Here is a 14,915-nt window from a genome sequence, read left to right on the forward strand (position 1 = left end):
ATGCATCATGCCTAATCTACTGTATTCACTTCTAACACTCAGCCACGCAGCTCCACCCCCTCTGCGTGGACGGAAAATATTCATAGAGGAATAATACAAGATAATGAACAATCCTCAACTAAGCATCCACCAAGACAAATACCGACTGGTTAGAAATCGATAGAGATCTCGGAACTCGCCCTGACGCATTGCTTAACAGATCGTTACCGACAGCTTCAATCTCCATGGCAAATGGTTGTAATTATGTAATGAAAACGCACTGCACTATGTACGTGGCCTAATAGAGCCACCAGAAATGACCAGTTGTTGTGAACTCCCACATGACATATGGATATGTTTAAACAGAATTCCCATGGGACACGAGATTTGTGCAGAAAATATATGCAAGGGGGACAGGCTTCCAACGCCAAACTATTACTGTGGAGCTCCAAGACAATCCATCAGGGACTTCGTCGAAGAATATGAGCTGAGAGCATGGCCTGGTGATCAATTGGAATTCTTCGTTCGAACACCCATGTGCCTTCGGCGGATACCTGCAACTAACCTTAGAACATAAAATTTATACTACACGAATTTCTTTAAGAAAATTTTAATGTTGAGTGTTCCATACGCTAAATGAATAACGGAGGAGGCATAAAATATTCAAAGAAAAGGTGGGCGCTTCATTTCGGGTTTGTAGAGTCAGTGTGGAAGCGTCACAGAAGTGCTCAACAAGCTCCAAAGGGAGGCGTTGCAATACTGTCGCTCTGCACTGCAGAAAGTCTTAATCCAAAGAAATTCGATAAATAAACTTTCAAGAGAAACTCAAGAAACAAGTTACTTCCCCAACTAATACTTCGCGTAATGGTCAAGAGGTAAAAATTAAAGAAATCCAATCGTATGGAAGAGGATGCTATCAACATTTCTTCCCGTGACAGTCACGAATGTAAGCTGGAGGATGGTGGAGAGCGGGGAGGGGGGGGGGGCTATTCTGCTATTCTGGTATATAACTAAATATAACTAACTCTCGCTATACGCTTTAAGGTGGCTTGCGGCGTACAAATGTAAATGCATATACAAGAGGATTCCTTTTTGGATTCGAAAGAGAAAAATATCAGGGTTTCATGTCCACTAAATAATGAAGTTATCTGAGACCTAACAAAGCTCGCATTGGCCTTTGCAAAGAAATCGCCACAACATTGGCCTTAAGTAATTTAGAGATACTCCAAAACGCCTATCTGGAAGACCAGACGGAGATTTAAAGCCCACTGCCTCTAGCTTCGCGCTGCATCGCACGTTGGGACTGAGGAAGTGAGGACGTCAAGGAGTCGAGAAAGTCGTTCTCGACGATCAAGAGGTACCAAATACTCATCCAACAACTCAATTTTTCTTTCTAGTACAGCTTAGCCGCTAGAGCTATCATACACTTCCGCAAAGCAATCTAAACTCTTACAGTTCTCTGTTCTAGAATAAATATCTAGGGCGAATGCGTCCAGAACATGTGATTGTCATGTACTCTGCGTCTAAAGGAGAATAGTTTTATGTAAATGAAGTAATGTCACATCCTTTCCTGAACTACGTTTCTAGGGTAAAATTGTAAAAGGACACTGTTTTATACATCCTCGGGTCTAGCTACTCAACGGGTAGCCTGATTTAAAAAACTCCGATTTTTTTATAGAGGTTGCATCCAGGATGGTCCAATATCATTGTTAAGTGGTACCTGATTAACACAATGAGAAGATCTTTTCTGATTTTGCGCTAGTCACTAGTGCATTAAGTGCCTGCCACGGATGGTGCCGCGAAACAGTCGCTTTGCGGGCTACCTTCACACCACATTGTAGGCGCGCCGATTCAGCACCAGAAGTTCAGACAACACAATATTTCATTCGAGGCACTGAAAGATTCTAAACCCAGAATCAGTCTAATGGTTTACCAGATTGTTTGCGTAACTGATCTCTAACTTTTTTAACTGAACCCCTATTCAAGGAAGGCTTTCCTCACGCACCGAGTTACTTTCTACACTTTGTTTCATCGCTTGTGTTTTCTCAGCTTTCTCAAGCCGTAAATTTTTCAGTTGTTGCTTTTCTTGCAAACCATTTTTTTCATGCTGGCTGCAGCTGATGGTAGCGAATCATAAACAAAAGGATATGAAACCTAACAATCCAATCAGTAGTTGGTGATTTTTATTTGCTTACAGTTAAAACCAAGTTCCAAATAAGACTGTAAATAAAGAAACGTGAAATCATAGTTTTACTCTAAAAATAAAAAAAGTATTATTTATCAGATAGAAAGGTCCAAACGGAACTTGAGATCGACGCCAAATCTAAGGAAATAAACGATGAAATAACACGCTAAATAGTTCAACACCACAATTAAGTAATGTTTTTGAAATAATTGGTTCATCTAGGAACTTGACAAATACAAGAGTCGTTAAACAAGAAATGCCCCAGAATTTTTTTCGTCAAAACGTATTTATTCTTAAGAGTTAGAATCAAAGTCTCCAACACGATCTACGTCTTTACGACAGCTTTGTGTAAGAGATGCATTCCCTTTTGGTAAAAATTCTCGTCCCACGCGCGTAGCCATTTTTCACTGCATGAATTACGCGCTCATTATTTTCAAAGAGTGACCCGTGTAGTGACTCTTTAACTGGCCCTAATAGATGAAGCCTGACGGCGTCATGTCTGCGCTACAGGTTGGATCAGGCAGTGATGCACCTACGTAACGCTCCGTGACAGCGAGACATCCCCATTGGCCTCAGATTGCTACAGCAGTTTAGATGAAATTATTTTTCTTTGAAACTTGTGGTATGTTGTGAGCATTTGTAGATCACATCTTGAGCAAAACTTTGAATATCCATGAGTCTCAGTCAAGGCAAAGTAACTTCCAACGCTCACCAGTAGCTGTAGAGCCAACTGTCGATTTGTGATGCACCCGTCTGCGCTAATGATAACAACTGCACGATTCACAATGTCGTGAGCAGTGGATGTGAAAGAGCGTCCTGAACCTGGCCTATCACGGAGCTCAGTTTTTGTTCTGCCTGACGCTTCAACTCCCTATAAACTGTATAATTACTACAGAGTACACAGAAACGTTTACTGATGTTCACCACTGGTTCTTTTTCCCCAACTAATAATTCAATTATAGCACTTTCCTTGTGACGTATTTTCATCCCGTAATAGTTGGGTCCAGTATGACAAGGAAGTGTGGCTGTTTAGCATTTGACAGATATAAAAAGTACACAAGACAATCTATTTATCACAGAGATCGACATCAGTTTTTATATCACAAAGATTTCGTACTTCAGACGAACGACCCTTGATAAAGACGTATGAATATATGCCACTGCTGATGGGCTACGTGTCCGAATACCGATCTCGCTGATGTTGTGCAGCAAGTTGTCTTAACAAGTGTGTATGATGTTCAAGTCGACTCAACTTTAACTTCAAAAACGCGAACTGAATACCGGGACTTAATAGATAAATTTTATGTTTAAATTATATAGATTGAGTTCTGAAGTTTAGTTTTTCAGGACACATACATGATATTCAATACCACTCTATGTATTTGGGGCAATTGAAACTAATGACAGAAGTTTTTTTTTTCATAGCAGCCAGTAGGGGAAGATAACTATTTTTGAGAAGTATACGTGAATCTGGAGCACCGCCAACTTCAAATACGGATGAAAAACATTTGAGAAAAGCCCTGTATCGAAAATTGGTAGAGACGATCTTCTATAAAGACAATTTAATGTGCTTTGACATAGTCAAAACTGAAGTATTAAAAGAGCCTATTATTGGAACACCCGCCCCACTGACCTAATTTGTAACGACGATATTGCAGTGCCTGTTTTATACTGATTACGACGAAAAGTTCCTTTGCACATGCATGCATGCATGCATGCATGCATGCATTCATCCATCCATGTCCAAAGAATTTTTGTAGCGTAATCAGTATAGCACAAGCACTGCAACATCGCATTTATCTACCGATAGCGTCTAACCTGTACGGGAATATACATAATGGATGTGCGAGGTCAGGTCGTACACGCATGGCTGACAACATATGAAAGTTTGGGTCTGGCCATGAGTCGTGCACGGATAGCGAAGTAGTAAGGCGACGGCTCGTGATAAGCGGGAAATCAGGGCTAGAAACCCGGTCCAGCACAAATTTTCATTGTCGTCATTCCTTATTCGCAAATGCGAATTCATTTTATGTAGTTTGTAACGTGTGTGTAGATGTGAGGTAAGAAAGTCAATTCACAGCTGCAACACTTTTCGTATTGAATAAGAGGCAGTGGAAGCCATGGCTGGGTATCTCACAGACCTTCCAGAGATACACCACAGAAGAAAACGAAGGCCTTAATAAAGAGACAATGTGGCAAGTAGATGTTTGGAATTTTTTTATATTTATGGTACGTGGAGTTCAGAACTCAGATATCAATCCACGAAGCCTTGGCGGTCCAACTCTCAAAAATTGCCGATAAAATCGACTTTGAAGTTTTACGAAGGCCTATTTTCTCAACAGGCAGTGTGTCTCTACAGTACAATGCTCAACCCTGATGTACGGGTCCAGCGTTCAATTCTTAGTCAATCCAAATTTTTATAGCAAGATTCATGTTCCACGAGCATTTCCGAGAATAGTAAAATACATCTAAAAATTTAAAAAAAAGAAAAAAAGAAACGAGGAACCACGAAAGAATTATCCGAATGGGACAGAAATCGGGAGGACGAGGAGATTAGTGTTTAACGTCCCATCGACAACGAGGTCATTAGAGACGGAGCACAAGCTCGGGTTAGGAAAGGATGGGGAAGGAAATCGGCCGTGCCCTTTCGAAGGAACCATCCCGGCATTTGCCTGATGTGATATAGGGAAATCACGGAAAACCTAAATCAGGATGACCGGACGCGGGATTGAACCGCCGTCCTTCCGAATGCGAGTCCAGTGTGCTAACCACTGCGCCACCTCGCTCGGTAGAAATCGGTAGATGTGATGTTTTTTTTTGTTTTTTTTGTTTGTGGTTTTAGGGCACAAAACTTCTATGGTCATTAGCGCCCAGCCCGTGATGTAGGAAACAGGAAAAAAACGAAATTTAAAATCAGCAGCAAGGGGAACAAAGTCATAAAATTTGAGAAACTAAAGGCAGAAGGAATGCTTAAATATCCACTATAGAAAGGGGTTGGTTGTCCCCCAAAAAAAAAAATCAAATGACTGACGTCATTTCACTGTCACTAATAAACTGTAGAACGCGGTCAGCTGAGCGCGTGTCATCTGCTAAAATCAACGATAGATCAGGCGATAGCTGTAGACGGGAGCGTAACGGATTAAAATAGGGGCATTCAATTAAAAGGTGTCAGACCGTCCACAGCTGAGAGCAGTGGGGACAGAGTGGGGGAGGATCACCGCTTAAAAGATGTCCATGGCTAAAAAGACAGTGCCCTATCCGGAGTCTAACTAAAATTACCTCCTCCCGACGACGCGTTCGGGAGGAAGAGGTCCAAGCGCAAGGAAGGGCTTTCACTTCCCGCAATTTATTATGGGGAAGTGTTGACCAATGCGCATGCCATAAATGAGCAACTTGGCGACATAAACCGCTCCGTAGATCGGTAAACGGAAGAGACTGAATAGCTGGCCGAGGAAGAGAGACTGCAGCCTTGGCCGCTATATCGGCCGCCTCATTCCCACAGATACCAGCGTGTCCCGGGAGCCAGAGGAACGCCACTGAGACGCCCCCCAGGTGGAGCAAGCGCAGACAGTCCTGAATCCGGTGGACCAGAGGGTGCACAGGGTAAAGAGCTTGGAGACTTAGGAGAGAGCTGAGAGAATCTGAGCAGATTACGTACTGTATCCGCTGATGGCGGCGGATGTAGTGGACAGCCTGGAGAACAGCGTAAAGCTCCGCAGTATAAACCGAACACTGGTCGGGAAGCCGAAAGTGATTTGGGGTGTCGCCAACAATATAGGCACTCCCTACACCTACCGATGTTTTCGAGCCGTCGGTGTAAATAAATGTGGCTTTCGTCATTTGTGCACATAGAGCAGCAAATGCCCGACGGTAGACAAGTGTAGGGGTACCATCCTTGGGAAATTGACATAGGTCTCTGAGCAAGTCGATCCGGGGACGGAGCCAAGGCGGTGCTGTACCCCAAGTTGTCAAGAAGGTTTTAGGAAAGGGGAAGGAGAGAGAATGGAGCAGTTGACGGAAGCGGACTCCCGGGGGTAGTAGGGAGGAGGAGCGGCCTGCATACCCGACATCAAAGGAGGTGTCGAAAAAAAGGTCATGGGCTGGATTAGCAGGCATGGAAGACAGATGGCTAGCATAACGACTCAGAAGGACTGCCCGCCGATTGGACAGCGGAGGTTCAGCAGTCTCAGCATAAAGGCTTTCCACAGGGCTGGTGTAAAAAGCTCCAGACACTAAACGTAATCCACGGTGGTGGATAGAGTCGAGACGCCGAAGAATAGACGGCCGAGCAGAGGAGTAGACTATGCTTCCATAATCCAATTTCGAGCGCACTAAGGCGCGATAGAGGCGGAGAAGGACCACTCGGTCCGCTCCCCAGTAGGTACCATTCAGGACACGGAGGGTGTTAAGGGAACGCAGACAGCGAGCCGAAAGATAGGAAACGTGGGAGGACCAGCACAGTTTTCTGTCAAACATAAGACCCAAGAATTTAGCGACGTCGGAAAACGGAAGGTTGACAGGACCTAGATGTAAGGAGGGCGGAAGAAACTCCTTACGTCGCCAAAAATTAACACAAACGGTCTTACTGGGTGAGAAACGGAAGCCGGTTTCGATGCTCCACGAGTGGAGGCGATCGAGACATCCTTGAAGACGTCTTTCAAGAAGGCGGGTCCGTTGAGAGCTGTAGTAGATCGCAAAATCATCCACAAAGAGGGAGCCGGAGACATCAGGAAGGAGACAATCCATAATTAGATTAATGGCGATGGCAAACAGTACAACACTCAGCACGGAGCCCTGGGGTACCCCGTTTTCTTGGGAGAAAGTACGGGAGAGAGTAGTGTTCACCCGCACCCTAAATGTGCGCTCTGCCATAAATTCGCGAAGAAAAAGGGGCAGCCGGCCTCGAAAGCCCCAAGAGAACAGTGTGCGGAGGATGCCTGTCCTCCAACAGGTATCGTATGCTCTCTCCTGATCAAAAAATATTGCTACCGTTTGGCGTTTCCGGAGAAAATTGTTCATGATATAAGTGGAGAGAGCAACAAGATGGTCAACGGCAGAACGATGCTTTCGGAATCCGCATTGGGCTGGTGTTAAAAGACTGCGGGATTCCAGCCACCAAGCTAAACGGTAATTCACCATACGCTCCAAAACCTTACAGACACTACTCGTGAGAGAAATGGGGCGATAGCTAGAGGGGAGATGTTTGTCCTTTCCAGGTTTCGGAACGGGAACGACAATAGCTTCCCGCCATCGCCTGGGAAAGGTACTGTCGGTCCAAATTCGATTGTAAAGGCGAAGGAGGTAACGCAGGCTATGGGTTGATAAATGCAGCAACATTTGGACATGGATACCATCCGGTCCTGGGGCGGAGGAGCGAGAAGAAGAGAGGGCATGTTGGAGTTCCCGCATGGAGAAAACAGTATTGTAGCTTTCGCGATTTTGAGAGGAGAAAGCAAGATGTCGCACTTCCGCTGCACGTTTCTTCGGGAGAAACGCTGGCGGGTAATTTGAAGAGCTCGAAATCTCAGCAAAGTGCTGACCCAATGAGTTAGAAATTGCGACGGGGTCCACTAAGGTATCATGCGCGACAGTGAGCCCAGAGACCGGGGAAAAACTAGGCGCGCCTGAGAACCGTCGAAGCCGACTCCAAACTTCCGAGGAGGGAGTGAAGGTGTTAAATGAGCTAATAAAGAATTTCCAGCTTGCCTTCTTGCTATCGCGGATGACGCGACGGCATCGCGCACGGAGCTGCTTATATCGGATACAGTTTGCCAAAGTTGGATGGTGACGGAAAATGCGAAGAGCACGTCGCCGCTCACGTATTGCGTCACGGCATGCCTCGTTCCACCAAGGAACTGGGGGGCGCCGGGGCAATTCGGAGGTGCGTGGTATTGAACGTTCCGCAGCTGTGAGAATAACGTCGGTAATATGTGTGACCTCATCGTCGACGCTGGGAAAGCGACGGTCATGGAATGTCGCTAGAGACGAAAAAAGTGTCCAATCGGCTTGGGCAAACTTCCAGCGTCGCGAGCGCATGTAGGGCAGTTGAGGCTGCAGTCTAAGGACACATGGAAAGTGGTCACTCGAGTGTGTATCATCAAGGGCGAACCATTCGAAGCGCCGAGCTAGCGGAACAGTACCGACCGCAAGGTCCAAATGAGATAAATTTGTCATGGAGGCAGACAAAAATGTGGGGACCCCAGTGTTGAGGCAGACTAGATCCGCTTGGTGGAAGACGTCTAGCAATAGTGAGCCATGTGAACAAGGATGTGGAGATCCCCAAAGCGGGTGGTGGGCATTGAAGTCCCCAACCAGCAAATAGGGGGGTGGAAGCTGACCAAGAAGATGAAGGAGATCAGCTCGTGCCATTGGTGTGGACGATGGAATGTATACCGTACAAAGAGAGAACGTGTATCCAGAAAGGGAAAGACGGACGGCGACAGCTTGGAAGGAACTGTTTAAGGGGATTTGGTGATAATGGAGAGTATCGTGGAGCAGAATCATGAGTCCTCCATGGGCTGGAGTGCCTTCAACAGAGGGGAGGTCATATCGGACGGACTGAAAATGAGGGAGAACAAAGCGGTCATGGGGACGCAGCTTTGTTTCCTGAAGACATAAGATGACTGGCGAGTAGGATCGTAAGAGGATCGACAATTCATCCCGATTGGCTCGAATGCCGCGGATATTCCAGTGGATAATGGACATAGGGTGAACAGAAAATGGAGCAATGTGACCAAGGGTGCTGTCAACTCAACGACTGCTCAGAGCTTGCGACCGACAGCATGGAATGGCATTCAGTCGAAGGCAGAAGATCCTGATCCATAGGTTGGTCAGGAGCAGCTCCAGCCACCAACGATCGGCCAGTTGACCGGCCACCAGCAGTGCGCCTCGGCGACACAGAAGACGGCCGAGGGCGATTTCCGCCAGGTGGTGCTGTAGATGGGGACACGCCTTGGCGGAGAAGGAGAGGAACTGTGTTTCTTCGTAGCCTTCTTGGAAGTATGATGTTTAGATGAAGGAGGAACCGATGGTTGTGAAGTTGCGGTACGTAAAAACTCTTCACGAGAATGCTCTTTTTTCAAAGACTTGGCGTCTGACTTTTGGGCTCGAGATTTAGCAGAACCCGACGAAGGGTGAGCCATTGAGTGGGCAGGCGAAAGTGGTGAGGTTGAACGGGCGATCTTTGTGCTGGCCGATCTGACGACCGTGGTACTAAAGGTGAGGTCGCAAGTCTGCGTGGCTGCCTCCTTTGTTGGCCGAGGAGAAGCAAGGACAGTGCTGTATTTTCCTTTCTGAGGCACAGTGGGCTGTCGACTGGCGAGTAACTTTCGAGCAGCAAAGGTCGACACCTTTTCCTTCACTCTTATTTCCTGGATGAGTTTTTCGTCCTTAAAAACGGGGCAATCTCGAGAGGAAGCAGCGTGGTCACCCATACAGTTGATGCAGCGAGGGGATGGAGGTGGACAAGCACCCTCATGGGCATCCTTGCCACACGTAACACATTTGGCCGGATTGGAACAGGACTGGCTGGTGTGACTGAACCGCTGACATCGATAGCAACGCGTAGGGTTTGGGACATAAGGGCGAACGGAAATTATCTCATAGCCTGCTTTGATTTTTGATGGGAGTTGAACTTTGTCAAATGTCAAGAAGACAGTGCGGGTTGGAATGATGTTCGAGTCAACCCTTTTCATAACCCGATGAACAGCTGTGACGCCCTGGTCAGACAGGTAGTGCTGAATTTCTTCGTCAGACAATCCATCGAGGGAGCGTGTATAAACGACTCCACGCGAGGAATTTAAGGTACGGTGCGGTTCCACCCGGACAGGGAAGGTGTGGAGCAGAGAAGTACGCAGCAATTTTTGAGCCTGGAGGGCACTGTGTGTTTCCAACAACAGGGTGCCATTCCGTAATCTGGAACAAGACTTTACAGGACCCGCAATTGCGTCGACACCTTTCTGAATAATGAAAGGGTTGACCGTGGAAAAGTCGTGACCTTCGTCAGACCAAGAAACAACAAGGAACTGTGGCAACGATGGAAGAACTGACTGTGGCTGAGACTCAGTGAACTTACGTTTGTGAGCAGACATAGTGGAAGGTGAGGAAACCATTGCGGAAGAATCCCCCATGATTACCGGCGTCTCCGATGGCGCGCTCCTTCCTTGTGGGGTCCCTCACCAAGGGCACACCCGCCTTAGGTGATTGTTCACACCTCAGGTCACACCTCCCGACAAACGGACGGAGGGACCAATCGGCACTTTCGGAAGGTATCAGCTCGGGTAATCACCCCTCCCTGGGCCTGGCCGTTACCAGGGGGTACGTACGTGTCCTACCTGTCTACCCGGGGCGGGGAATTACGCGTTACCCCATCACCGGCTACGCATGGAAGTGCGTGGGTCGGCCTTCAGACACGCACAGGGAGGAAGAAAGAGACAGGGAAAGGAAAGAAGAGAGGTCTCAAACGCCGCAGCGGAGAAAAGGGTAAAGAGAAGAGGTAAAGAGAAGAGGTAAGGAAAAGAGAAGGACGAAGAAAGATGAAGACATACAAGCAAGGAAGGCGAAGAGGGCGGTACATTTACAAGTGTCCGTCTCCGGACGTAGGCATAAACTATACTCCCAGAGGGGGAGAAAGGGAAGGAAAGAGCCAGAGGTGAGGGGGGGGGGGCGAAGATGGGGGATGGGGAAGGATACGAAAAGGGGGGGTATGCAGCCCGGAAAAGAAGGAAGGCCACATTAGCTCGGGGTCCCGTGCTTGCTACGCACGTGTCCACAAAAGAGTTGTGGACCCCCTGGGGGGGGGGGGTAGATGTGATGTGTATGTACAGACAAACAAATGATTACAATTTCAGAAAAACTGAATGATTTATTCAAGAGAAAGAGCTTCACAAATTGAAAAGTTAATTACGCGTTGGTCCACCTCTCACTCTTACGCAAGCAGTTATTTGGCCTGGCATTGATTCATATAGTTCTTGTATGTACTCCTCCGGGATATCATGGCCAAATTATGTCCAACTAACGCGTTAGATCGTGAAAATCCCGAACTGGTTAGAGGATCTTGCTCATATGCTCCAGACGTTCTCAATTGAGGAGAGCTCCGGCGACGTTGCTGGCCAAGGTATGGTTTGGCAAGCACGAAGACGACCAGTAGAAACTTTTGTCGAGTTGGTTGGTTGGTTGGTTGGTTTGTTTGTTTAAAAGAGGGGGGAAAGGGACCAAACTGCGAGGTAATCGGTCCCTTGTCCCGAAGGGAAGGAAACAATGCCACAAGGGTGAGAATGAGAATGAGACTTACAACACAAAACAGAGCGAAAGGAAAAACCACAACAACGACTGAAGGGCAACAAACACTTAAATGGACAAAAGGGGACAAGAAAATCACGAAGACGCAAGAAACAGGTAGAAGAGGTTAAAACAAGAAAGCAGGTTACCATGGCTGGCTGGCCATGAGGATAGAAAGGAAAGCCAGCCACTCTGCAACACAAAGATCTCCACCCTGAAAGTACTAGGGTGGAGGACACATAGGGACATAGGACATGCGCTAAAACTTAGAGCAAATGATAAAACTCACCCTCACGAATAAAACGTAATACTAAAGCTGCTGTTGAGGCATTGTCGCCCAACACTGAAGGTAGGGTGCTGAGAAAGTTGGAAGTCTGCTGCAAAGCGGCTAAAAGTGAGCAGTCCAGCAAGAGATGGACGACCGTCGTTCGTGAGCCACAGCGACACCGTGGTGGGTCCTCGCGACGTATGAAGTAACAATGCGTCAGCCACGTATGGCCAATGCGGAGCCGACAGAGATCCACAGAGTCCCTGCGAGAGGCGTGCACGGAGGTCTTCCACACATTCGTAATTTCCTTAATGGCGTGCAGTTTGTTGTACTTACTGCGGTTATGCCACTCAGTCTCCCATGGCCGCAAAACCCTGCGGCGTAATACTGAATGCAGGTCAGTGTCACAGAAGCCGAGCTCCATAAGTGGTCTCTGCGTAGCCTGTTTGGTCAGCCTGTCGGCAAGTTCGTTGCCTGGGATTCCGACGTGACCTGGAGTCCAGACAAACACCACTGAACGACTGGACCGTTCCAGGGCATAGATGGACTCCTGGATGGTCGCTACCGAAGTATGACGAAGGTAGCACTGGTCGGTAGCTTGTAGGCTGCTCAAAGAGTCAATACACAGGAGAAATGACTCGCCTGGGCATGAGTGGACGTGCTCAAGAGCACGAGTGATGGCCGCCAGCTCTGCAGTGAAAACACTGTAGCCATGTGGTAAGGAGTGCTGTTCTGTATGTCCTCTATGAACATAGGCAAAGCCAACGTGACCATCAGCCATCGAGCCATCGGTGTAAACCATTTCATGGCCCCGGTACATGTCGAGGATCGAGATGAAGTGACAGCGGAGAGTCTCAGGGTTAACTGTGTCCTTAGGGCCATGTGAAAGGTCCAGGCGAAGCCGCGGCCTAGGTATACAGCACGGAGGCGTTCGTGAATGAACCTCAAGTATAGGTGGTAAAGGCAAGGACTTCAGTTCGGAGAGAAGGGATCGCACACGAACTGCAATTTCAGTTTTAGCAAGAGGAAATGGTCTGGAGATGACCAATCAGTAATGTAGGTAGTGTAATGTGGGTCTTAATTTTCAGGGAAGAACTGGTGATTAATTGTAGCCGATTGAGCCCGTTTGTTGTCCAGCAATCACAGGCAGAGAGATCCAATAGGACTCATCGGTTTCGACAAAGAGGCGTTTTGACAGACCCTGATAGAATTCCTTACCTCCTGTCTTAAATGGAGGCACGAATTCTTAATAGACCTCGCCATTTCTATCAGGAAATACAGCTATTATACTTCCCCTCTCTAGATTTTTAAATACAGTCTGGTCAGCCTTGGAGATGTGTCACCCATTCATTGGGACGGAATTCTGACGTTTTGTTTGAGAATAGACAAAACATGTAATTTAGCACGTAGTACTAATAGTGTCTAAAGTGTCAATTTATTTCTACCCATGTCAGAGTATACGGAACATACAGGGTTGGAATTAAAAAAATAAAATAAAATAAACACTACACATTATCATGACTAACACGGTGTTGGCCAACCGTCGCCTTTAGAAACAGGTTCCAGTCGTCTAGTAATGGATAAATAGAGGTCTTCTATGGTTCTCAAGGGAATCTTGTACCATTCTTCTGCGAAATCTCCATAACTACACCACAAAGGCTAAATACTATTGAGATATGGTGACCCTGGTTGCCAGGGGAGATGTGACAATTCACCCTCGTTCTCACAAACCCATTTCCGTGCGATACGAGCTGTGTGAACAGGGACCCTGTCGTCTTGGAACATAGCATCATCAACAAAGAGAACCGAGCAAGGTGGGGCAGTGGTTAGCACACTGGACTCGCATTCAGGAGGACGACGGTTCAGTCCCGCGTCCGGCCATCGTGATTTAGGTTTTCCGTGATTTCCCTAAATCGCTCCATGCAAATGCCGGGATGATTCCTTTGAGAGGGCACGGCCTTCCCTAATCCGATGGGACCGATGACCCTGCTGTTTGGTCTCTTCCCCCAAACAACCCAACCCAACCAACAGAGAACAAATATTGAACTGTGGAATGGACCTGATCGGCCAAAATGGCTACATAATCCTTGGCAATAATGGGACCCTGCAGAGTAACCATAGAGCCCATGGAATATCACGCTATGGCTGCCTGAAATATCACCGAACCCTCGCCATGTTCCCGCTTGGGACGTAAACTAAGCCAGAAGCTGCAAACAGTGTGACACAAGATTCATCCGACCAAATTACATTCTTCCATTGCTCCATAATTCCGCGTTTTATGGCTTTGGCACCACGTTTTCCTCTTACGGTCATTTTCATCACTGATGAGTGGCTTTGGAATTCCAGCTCGCCCTTTAATTCCCTGACTAAGGAACTCCCTTCGTGTTGGTTCGGTGCTGGATCGGTTTGCAAGTGTGACACTGAGTTCTACGGTGACCTTTGCAACTGTCGCCCCCCCCCCCTTATTTTTTTTTTTTTTTTTTGTCACAAGCCTCTTCAATGACCCTCTGGTACGCTCACTCAACACAAACTTTCCTCCGCGTTGTGACTTGGCGGGTGATGTTTTTCCGCTTTCCTTGTATGCTGTATAAATCTTCGATACGGTGCCTCTTCAAACACCAAACACTTCGGCTACCTTGGCTGCGGAAGCACCCACCTTATGAGAACCAACAGTTTGCCCACGTTAGAATTCACTTTGCTCTGTCATACTGTACTCATAGCTATAGAGAACAGTGTTCTGACCACAGCTCACACTTGCAACCTGCTGAGGATATTGGCCAGGCGCCGTTCGTGACCAGATACAACAGGGCAACCTGCAGGCTGTCGTTACGATAGTGAGCATGCCGTAAAAAATCTGTCCGGAAACTTATCGATAGCTGTATGTTTATCAGCTGGTAATTCAAATGTAGCTGGCTGCAAGAGCGCTAGATTAGATTTTAATCGATTATAACGAGCGGTCTTACAGTTTACAAATACACAAAAGTTCGTAATATGATCAAGGGCGTGCTCTAAGAACTGGACGTTATTTAATTTCTTTGAATCTCTTCGTGATGTTCGATTACGCAAGCTCAACTCTGATTCCTTTTCACATCGTTCAATTTTCCCACGGCTTCTGCCTCAAATTAATGCACCACAACTAAAAAAATTAAGTACTTCCACCAGAACACGTACAATAGACAGCCGAATTCCAACGTATATTACGAA

General features: G+C 47.0%; 1 protein-coding gene across 1 annotated transcript in view; it reads right to left on the reverse strand.

Annotated features, from left to right (window-relative positions):
* The window catches only part of LOC124722681 (popeye domain-containing 2-like), a 676,128-nt gene that overhangs the window by 240,822 nt on the left and 420,391 nt on the right, over positions 1-14,915 (reverse strand). The window lies entirely within an intron of this gene.

This window comes from Schistocerca piceifrons, chromosome X (assembly GCF_021461385.2).
Source record: "Schistocerca piceifrons isolate TAMUIC-IGC-003096 chromosome X, iqSchPice1.1, whole genome shotgun sequence".
NCBI lineage: Eukaryota > Metazoa > Arthropoda > Insecta > Orthoptera > Acrididae > Schistocerca > Schistocerca piceifrons.